Genomic DNA, 7,726 nt, shown 5'->3' with positions numbered 1-7,726 from the left:
CATTGCCTGCATTGACAAAAGTAATGATTTGAAATCCTAGTACTTGCAAACTATCTTACATACTGTATTATGACTTGTATTTGCTTGCATCAAGCCAGAAGGCAACATCTAGACAGAATTTTGTTTTTCTAAACAATTGAGAGGAGCCATGGGGCAATTAATATTTCTAAGAAGGACCCAGAATTAGTTTCTCTAAGAAATTGATGTGATCCCCACTCCTATTCATGCATTATCAGTGGTAGATGCTTAACTCATAGTGAGGACTAGAAAACTAAATGGGGCAGACATTGAATTAAGAGTATGCTATGTGTCCACTCTTCTGTGTGTATATATACAGACAATGCATGATGTCCTTTAATTAATAAAATTAGATTATTCCCCTATGTATGTATTGTCCTTCCATTAACATATCCCATACTGTAGGGAAAAGTGAAGTATCCTATTATGAGATTGTATTACGAGCTTAGATTGCATTTTTATACAGGCCTCCTCACATATAAACCTTGTGAAGAAGTCCACTGTCCTTATTCCTCAGTTTATATTTTATTGATAAAACAAGAAAATAGTTGTTGTTTTTTTAAGATTTTATTTATTTATTTATCCATGAAAGACACAGAGAGGTAGAGACACAGACAGAGAGAGAGGCAGCTCCCTGCAGGGAGCCCAATGTGGGAATCAATTCTGGGACTCCAGGATCACACCCTGAGCCAAAGGCTCAACCACTGAGCCACCCAGGCGTCCCAAACAAGAAAATATTTGTATCTCTTTCAGGATTGCTGTAAGGATTAAATTAGTGTGAGATATATATGTGTGTGTGTATATATATTATATATATATATATATATATATATATATATATAACAGTAAGCAAATATATAAGCATGTATATATACATATATATTACAGTAAGCATTACATCTGCCAGCTATGCTCACTATTACTGTAATCATTATTTTATTTTTTATTATTTTATCACTCATTTAAACGATTTATTTATTTATTTATTTATTTATTTATTTATTTATTTATTTGCATGAGAAAGAGAGAGACAGAGACCAGAACTGGGGAAACAGGCCAAGAGGGAAGGAAAGATCCTCTGTCTCCCTCTCTCTCTCTTTTCTTTCTTTCTTTCTTTCTTTCTTTCTTTCTTTCTTTCTTTCTTTCTTTTGGCAAATTTCTAGCATTTTTATTTTATTTAAATTCACTTACTTAACATGTAATTTAATTTAATTCAGAGGTAGGGAGAGTGATTCATCAGTCTTATATAATACCCAATGCTCATTACCTTCCTTGCCCTCCTTAATGTCTATCACCCAGTTTCCAGCCACCCAACCCCCTCCCCTCCAGTGACTCTCGGTTTGTTTCTATGATTAAGAGTCTCTTTTGGTTCATCTCACTCTCTGATTTCATCTTTTTATTTTTTCCAAGAGTTGATAATATGTAAGCTGAATAATATGTATAGACATAGATATAGATCGATAGATAGATAGATCACATCTGCTTTACCATTCATCAATCAATGGACACTTGGGCTATTTCCATGACTTGGCTATAGTAGATAATGCTGCTATAAATATTGTGGTGCATGTATTCCTTTAAATTGTCTTTTTTAATTCTTTGGATAAATACCTAATATTGCAAATGCTGAATTATTGGGTAGTTCTATTTTTAACTTTTTGTGGAGATTCCATACTGTTTTCCATAGTGGCTACACCAGTTTGCATTCCCACCAACAGTGCAAAATGGTCCCCCCCTTTCCTACATCCTCGCCAACACCTGTTGTTTTTCTTGTGTTGTTGATTTTAGCCATTCTGAAAGGTGGAAGGTGATATCTCATTGTAGTTTTGATTTGCATTTTCCTTGATGATAAGTGATATTGAGCATCTTCTTATGTATCTGTTGGCCATCTGTCTGTCTCCTTTGGAAAAAGGTATATTCATACTCCTGGCCCATTTTTTTAATTGGATTATTCATTTTTGGGGTGTTGTTTTAAATATTCTTTACATATTTTGAATTTAACTTTTTTTTGGATATGTCATTTGCAAATATCTGGGAGACGGTTATTTAATTTAAGCTACTGCATCATAGTTCAAACAGAAATTCTGGTTTCTGGCTACTTTGTGAAAATATATTGTGCTAAGAATAGAAAAGTGAGAATTACTAGGAAACTGCTACAGTAGTCTAGGCAAATATATGAAGCAGCATTGATTGGTTATTTGAGTAGAATGGTGACAAATAATTAATTTTGTTGTATTTTTCCAAATAAGCCTGACAGTATTTTCAAAGGTGTTAAAAGTAGGGAATGGGTGGGAGAGAACTGAGAATGATGTGCCTTAAGAACAGGAGAGATGGGATCCCTGGGTGGCACAGTGGTTTGGCGCCTGCCTTTGGCCCAGGGCGCGATCCTGGAGACCTAGGATCGGATCCCATGTCGGGCTCCCGGTGCATGGAGCCTGCTTCTCCCTCTGCCTGTGTCTCTGCCTCTCTCTCTCTCTCTCTCTCTCTCTCTCTCTCTGTGACTATCATAAATCAAAAAAAAAAAAAAAAGAACAGGAGAGATTATTTTATTCTCACTTAGGCTCAGTCTGAGATAGGCTCTTCTATCACAGAGGTGATATGGCTATTGCAATTTAAATTTCTGTATTTTCTATGTTGAAATATATATGCATACATACACACACCTGATTAGATTGACTGCCTATCCTGAGTCAATCATGATAGTCAGGGATGATTTTTAGTCTCAACCAGTATGCATACAATAGGAACAAGAGGAAAGACATGTCCCAAAGAAGGTTATGGTGGTATTGTACTAAGAAAAAAGAATGGATGCTTATAAATAAGATGTGAAAAAAAAAGTCTATCGTAATGATGAATAAAATGTTCATAAGCAGAGTTGGACTAAAGATTATTCAAAAACAGAAAAGGATTTTATACTTAGATAGTAGAGAATTTAATGAGAATTTAAAAAACACAGTAATGATAAGAGGGCCCATTTTCTGAGGTGGAGAATTTCTATGGAACTGCAGGAGTTGCAGGTGAGTAATGAACATCACCATGCTGATTAGAAAAAATGGGCCACAATTAGGTTAAACTTCATGAAAAGATATTTTGTGAAAAGAACATGTGCTTTTACAGAAAGAAAATATAATAACTTGGTCACATGCACCCTGGAAGCTTTATGAAGTTGTCTGGTATTAAGAGAATGAGCCCAATATACTCTGGAAGTATCCTAAAACTTTGATATGTATTATGGCTTCTAGTGTTACTGTCTACAAATAGAAGTATTCAATATGGTTGATGGCAGGAGATCAGAGTTCATTTATTCCAAGAAGGGATTTGATTAATTTTCTGAGCACTAACACTAAATATTATAAACCAATTTCTCAATGGAAATAATAAAAGTAACCATTTCCTTCTTTTAACATGATTATTTAATTACTTCGGTATAAAACATTGATAAAGGCAATTTTTTTGATAAAGGCAATTTTTGTATTCAGTTTCTTCTTATCCGGTCAAAGCATCAAAAAAGCTGCATTAATTTTGAAATGACATGATCCATAGGTATGTACTCCTAAGAGGCTGACTTATCAATGTTTAATTCTTTGGATTATTTTCTTAGTAGCAACTTGGCTTTACTAATGACATCAATAATGCAGGAAGAAATCATGTAATTTAAAATCAATTATAAGGAAGTGCACATTTTGAATTCAAAATAATTGTAATTAACTAAATCCTCAGCAATTATAACCATCTGGATTTATCAGAAATATTTGAATTTTGATAATGCCCGATATTTAAAAAGCTATGTAATATGTGTTTAAATTTTTAATGTCTCTTCACCTTTGATTTGAGACTGTAAATGAAAGAGATAAAACTTGATTAATTTTTTTCCGTTTGAGAATAAACCTACTGTTATATTCTCTCAAATTACATCTGGCTGCTAGGGATAGTTTAAAAGCTTCATCAATATGATTTTAGAAGAGACCCATATGGTAGCAGGTACATTTTCTACCATAAACTACAGTGCTTACGCAAATACTCAAAGTAATTACATGATTCATAAAATATTTAAAAGCATTTAGTGATGAAAGTTTTTAAGTGACTAAATGGTGACCTCAATTACACTGAACCATTTAGCTAAAGACGTGTTTTTCCATAATCGATGTTAATCTTTAAATAGAACTTCATGTATATACAAATATTTACTGTCTGCTTTTCTATGCAATCAGGTTTATAAATAATTTTTCAAACCTGAAAACAGAACATGAAAAACAAAAACAAATGTATCACATTTTCAAAGGTATTTTTTAAAATCCTAAAACAATCTTATTAAATTTATTGCCACATAATTTTAGCTATTAACACTCATGCTTCTCTATCATGTACCTTTCTCTAAAAAAAATTGAGAAAGTGAATCTCGATATTTTCCCAGAGTTCATTTATTTCTTTCAGATTGAATGCCAGTGATGAGTCTAATTATTTTTTATCATATGCATTCATTTATTGAATGGCTTCTACAAGGTAATTACTAGGCTAGATTTATGAATAAGGTAGGAAAGTTAGCATAATAATTGGGCTTGAATATCTGAAAGATCAAGCCCATCAGGATTTTATTTTTATTCATGTGGTAGTTAGCAGAAGATCCATTCAGGACCCAGACTCCTTCCCACTTTTGCCTTCACCACTCCCAAGGGCTCCTCTTCAGATGCATCCAGCCAGATGAGGGAACCAATGGGAAGTTTTCAAGGACTCTGCATGGAAGTGGCTCACATAATTTTTATTCACTTTTCAAAACTCGATTATGTGGTCACACATCTCATCGGGGTGCATGTATCCCTTTGAATCAATATTTTTGTATCCTTTGGGTAAATACCTAGTAGTTCAGATCCTACATTGTTAGGTAGTTCTATTTTTAACTTTCTGAGGAACCTCCGTATTGTTTTCCAGAGTGGTTGCACCAATTTTTTATTCCCACAATACTGTAAGAGGTTTCCCATATCTCTGCATTGTCCCCAATACCTATTTTTTTCCTGCGCTGTTGATTTTAGCCATTCTAACTATTTTATCATTAAGTCTTGATTTGTATTTCTCTGATAATGAGTTATATTGAGCATCTCCATATGTATCTTAGCCATCTGTATGTCTTCTTTAGAAAAATGTCCAGTCATGTTTTCTGCCCATTTTTTAACTGGATTGTTTATTTTTTTGGGTGTTGAGATTGATAAGTTCTTTATATATTTTGGGTACTAACCTTTATCTGATATGTCATTTGCAAATATCTTCTTCCATTCCAAAAATTGCCTTTTAGTTTTCTTGATTGTTCCCTTCACTGTGCAGAAGCTTTTTATCTTGATGAATTCCCCATAGTTCATTTTTGCTTCTGTTTCCCTAGCTTCAGGATACATATATAGTAAGAAGTTGTCACAATTGATGCCAAAGAGGTTACTGCCTGTATTGTGCTCTAGGATTTTGATGATTTCAAGTCTCACATTTAGGTCTTCACCAATTTTGAATTTATTTTTGTGTATAGTGTAAGAAAGTGGTCCAGTTTCATGATTTTGCATGTTGCTGTCCAGGTTTCCCAACACCATTTGTTGAAGAGACAGTAGATATTCTTTTTCATATTGGATAGCCTTTCCTGCTTGTGGAAGATTAGTTGTGGGTCCACTTCTGGGTTTTCTATTCTGTTCCACTGATCTATGTGTCTGTTACGGTGCCAATACCATACTATCTTGATCACTGCAGGTTTATATTAATACTTAAGTCCAGAGTTGTGATTCCTCCAGCTTTGCTATTCTTTTTCCAGATTGTTTTGAGTTTTCGGAGTCTTTTGTGATTCCATACAGATTTTAGGATTGCTTGTTCTAGCTCTGGTTCTAGCTGGTTGTATTATGATAGGGGCTGCATTAATTGTGTAGATTGCTTTGGGTACTATACACATCTTAGCAATATTTATTCTTCCAAACCATGAGCATGGGATGTTTTTCCATTTCTTTGTGTCATCTTCAATTTATTTCATCAATGCATTATGGTTTTCAGAATACAGATCTTTCACCCATTGAGTTAGGTTTATTCCTAGGTATCTTATAGCTTTTGGTGCAATTGTAAATGAGATTGACTCCTTGATTTCTCTTTCTGTTGCTTCATTTTTAGTGTATAGAAATGCAAAAGAAAAAAATGCAAAAGATTTATGTATGTTGATTTTGTATTTTAGAACTTTACTGAATTCCTTTATCAGTTTTAGCACTTGTTTGATGAAGTCTTTTGGGTTTTTCTATACACAATATCATATCATCTGAAAATAGTGATGGAATCCTATTACTGATTTGGATTCCATTTGTTTCTGAGGCATCAGACTCCCAATACAATATTAAATTATTGTGCTGAGACTGGATATGCCTGTCTTTATTCTGTACATAAAAGAAAAGATCTCATTTCTTCACCATTGAGGATTATATTAACTATGGGTCTTTCTTATATGGCATTTATGATGTTGACATATGTTCCCTCTATCCAATTTTGTTGAGGGTTTTATCATGAATGGATGTTATATTTTGTCAAATGCTTTTTATCCATCTATTGAGAGGATCATGTGGTTCTTATACTTTCTTTTATTAATATGGTGTATGATATTGATTGATTTGTGAATATCGAACCACCCTTACAGCCAGGAATAAATCCTGCTTGATCATGGTTAATGACTCTTTTAATGTACTGGTGGAATCAGTTAGCTAGTATTTTATTGAGAATTTTCCCATCTATGTTTATCAGGGATATTGGCCTCTAGTTCTATTTTCTAGTGGAGTGTTTGTCTAGTTTTGGAATCACAAAATACTGGCCTCATGGAAGGAGTTTGGAAGTTTTCCTTCCATTTCTATTTATTGGAATAGTTTGAGAACAGGTACTTATGCTTCTTTAAATGTGAGGTACAGGGGCACCTGGGTGGATCAGTCAGTTAAGCATCCAACTCTTGATTTCAGCTTAGGTCATGATCTCAGAATCATGAGATCGATCCCCACATCAGGCTCCACACTGGGCATGGAGCCTGCTTAGGATTCTTCCTCTCCTTATACCCCTCTCCCCCCCACCAAATCAATAAAATTTAAAAGTTAAACAAATAGAAAATAATAAATGTAGGTAGAATTCTCCTGGGAAGTTAACTGGCCCTGGACTTTTGTTTGTTGGTAGATTTTTGATAATTTATTCAATTGCTTTGCTGGTTATCAATCTGTTAAAGTTTTGTATTTCTTCCTGTTTCAGTTTTGGTACTTTATATGTTTCTAGGAATTTATCCATTTCTTCCAGATTGCTAAATTTTTTGGCATATAATTTTTCATAATATTCTCCTCTAACTGTTTGTATTTCTATGATGTTGGTCACTATCTCTCTTCTCTCATTCATTTTATTTAATTATTCATGAGAGACACACAGAGAGAGGTAGAGACACAGGCAGAGGGAGAAGCAGGATTCCTGTGGGGAGCCTAATGCAGGACTTGATCCCAGGACCCCAGGATCACAATCTGAGCCAAACGCAGATGCTCAAGCACTGAGCCACCCACGCATTCCAAAGCCATTCTTTGTTGATTTTCTGCTTAGATGATTTATCCATTTTTATAAGTTGGAGTGTTAAAGTTCCTTACTATTACTGTATTAATAAGGAATTCCCTTATGTTTGTTGTTAATTGATTTATATATTTGGGTGCTCCCAGGTTAGAGGCATATATAT

Source organism: Nyctereutes procyonoides, unplaced genomic scaffold, assembly GCF_905146905.1.
Source record: "Nyctereutes procyonoides isolate TBG_1078 unplaced genomic scaffold, NYPRO_anot_genome, whole genome shotgun sequence".
In the NCBI taxonomy this organism is placed as follows: Eukaryota; Metazoa; Chordata; class Mammalia; order Carnivora; family Canidae; genus Nyctereutes; species Nyctereutes procyonoides.
The sequence above is the reverse complement of the archived record's forward strand: the minus strand, read 5'-3'. Positions refer to the sequence as shown.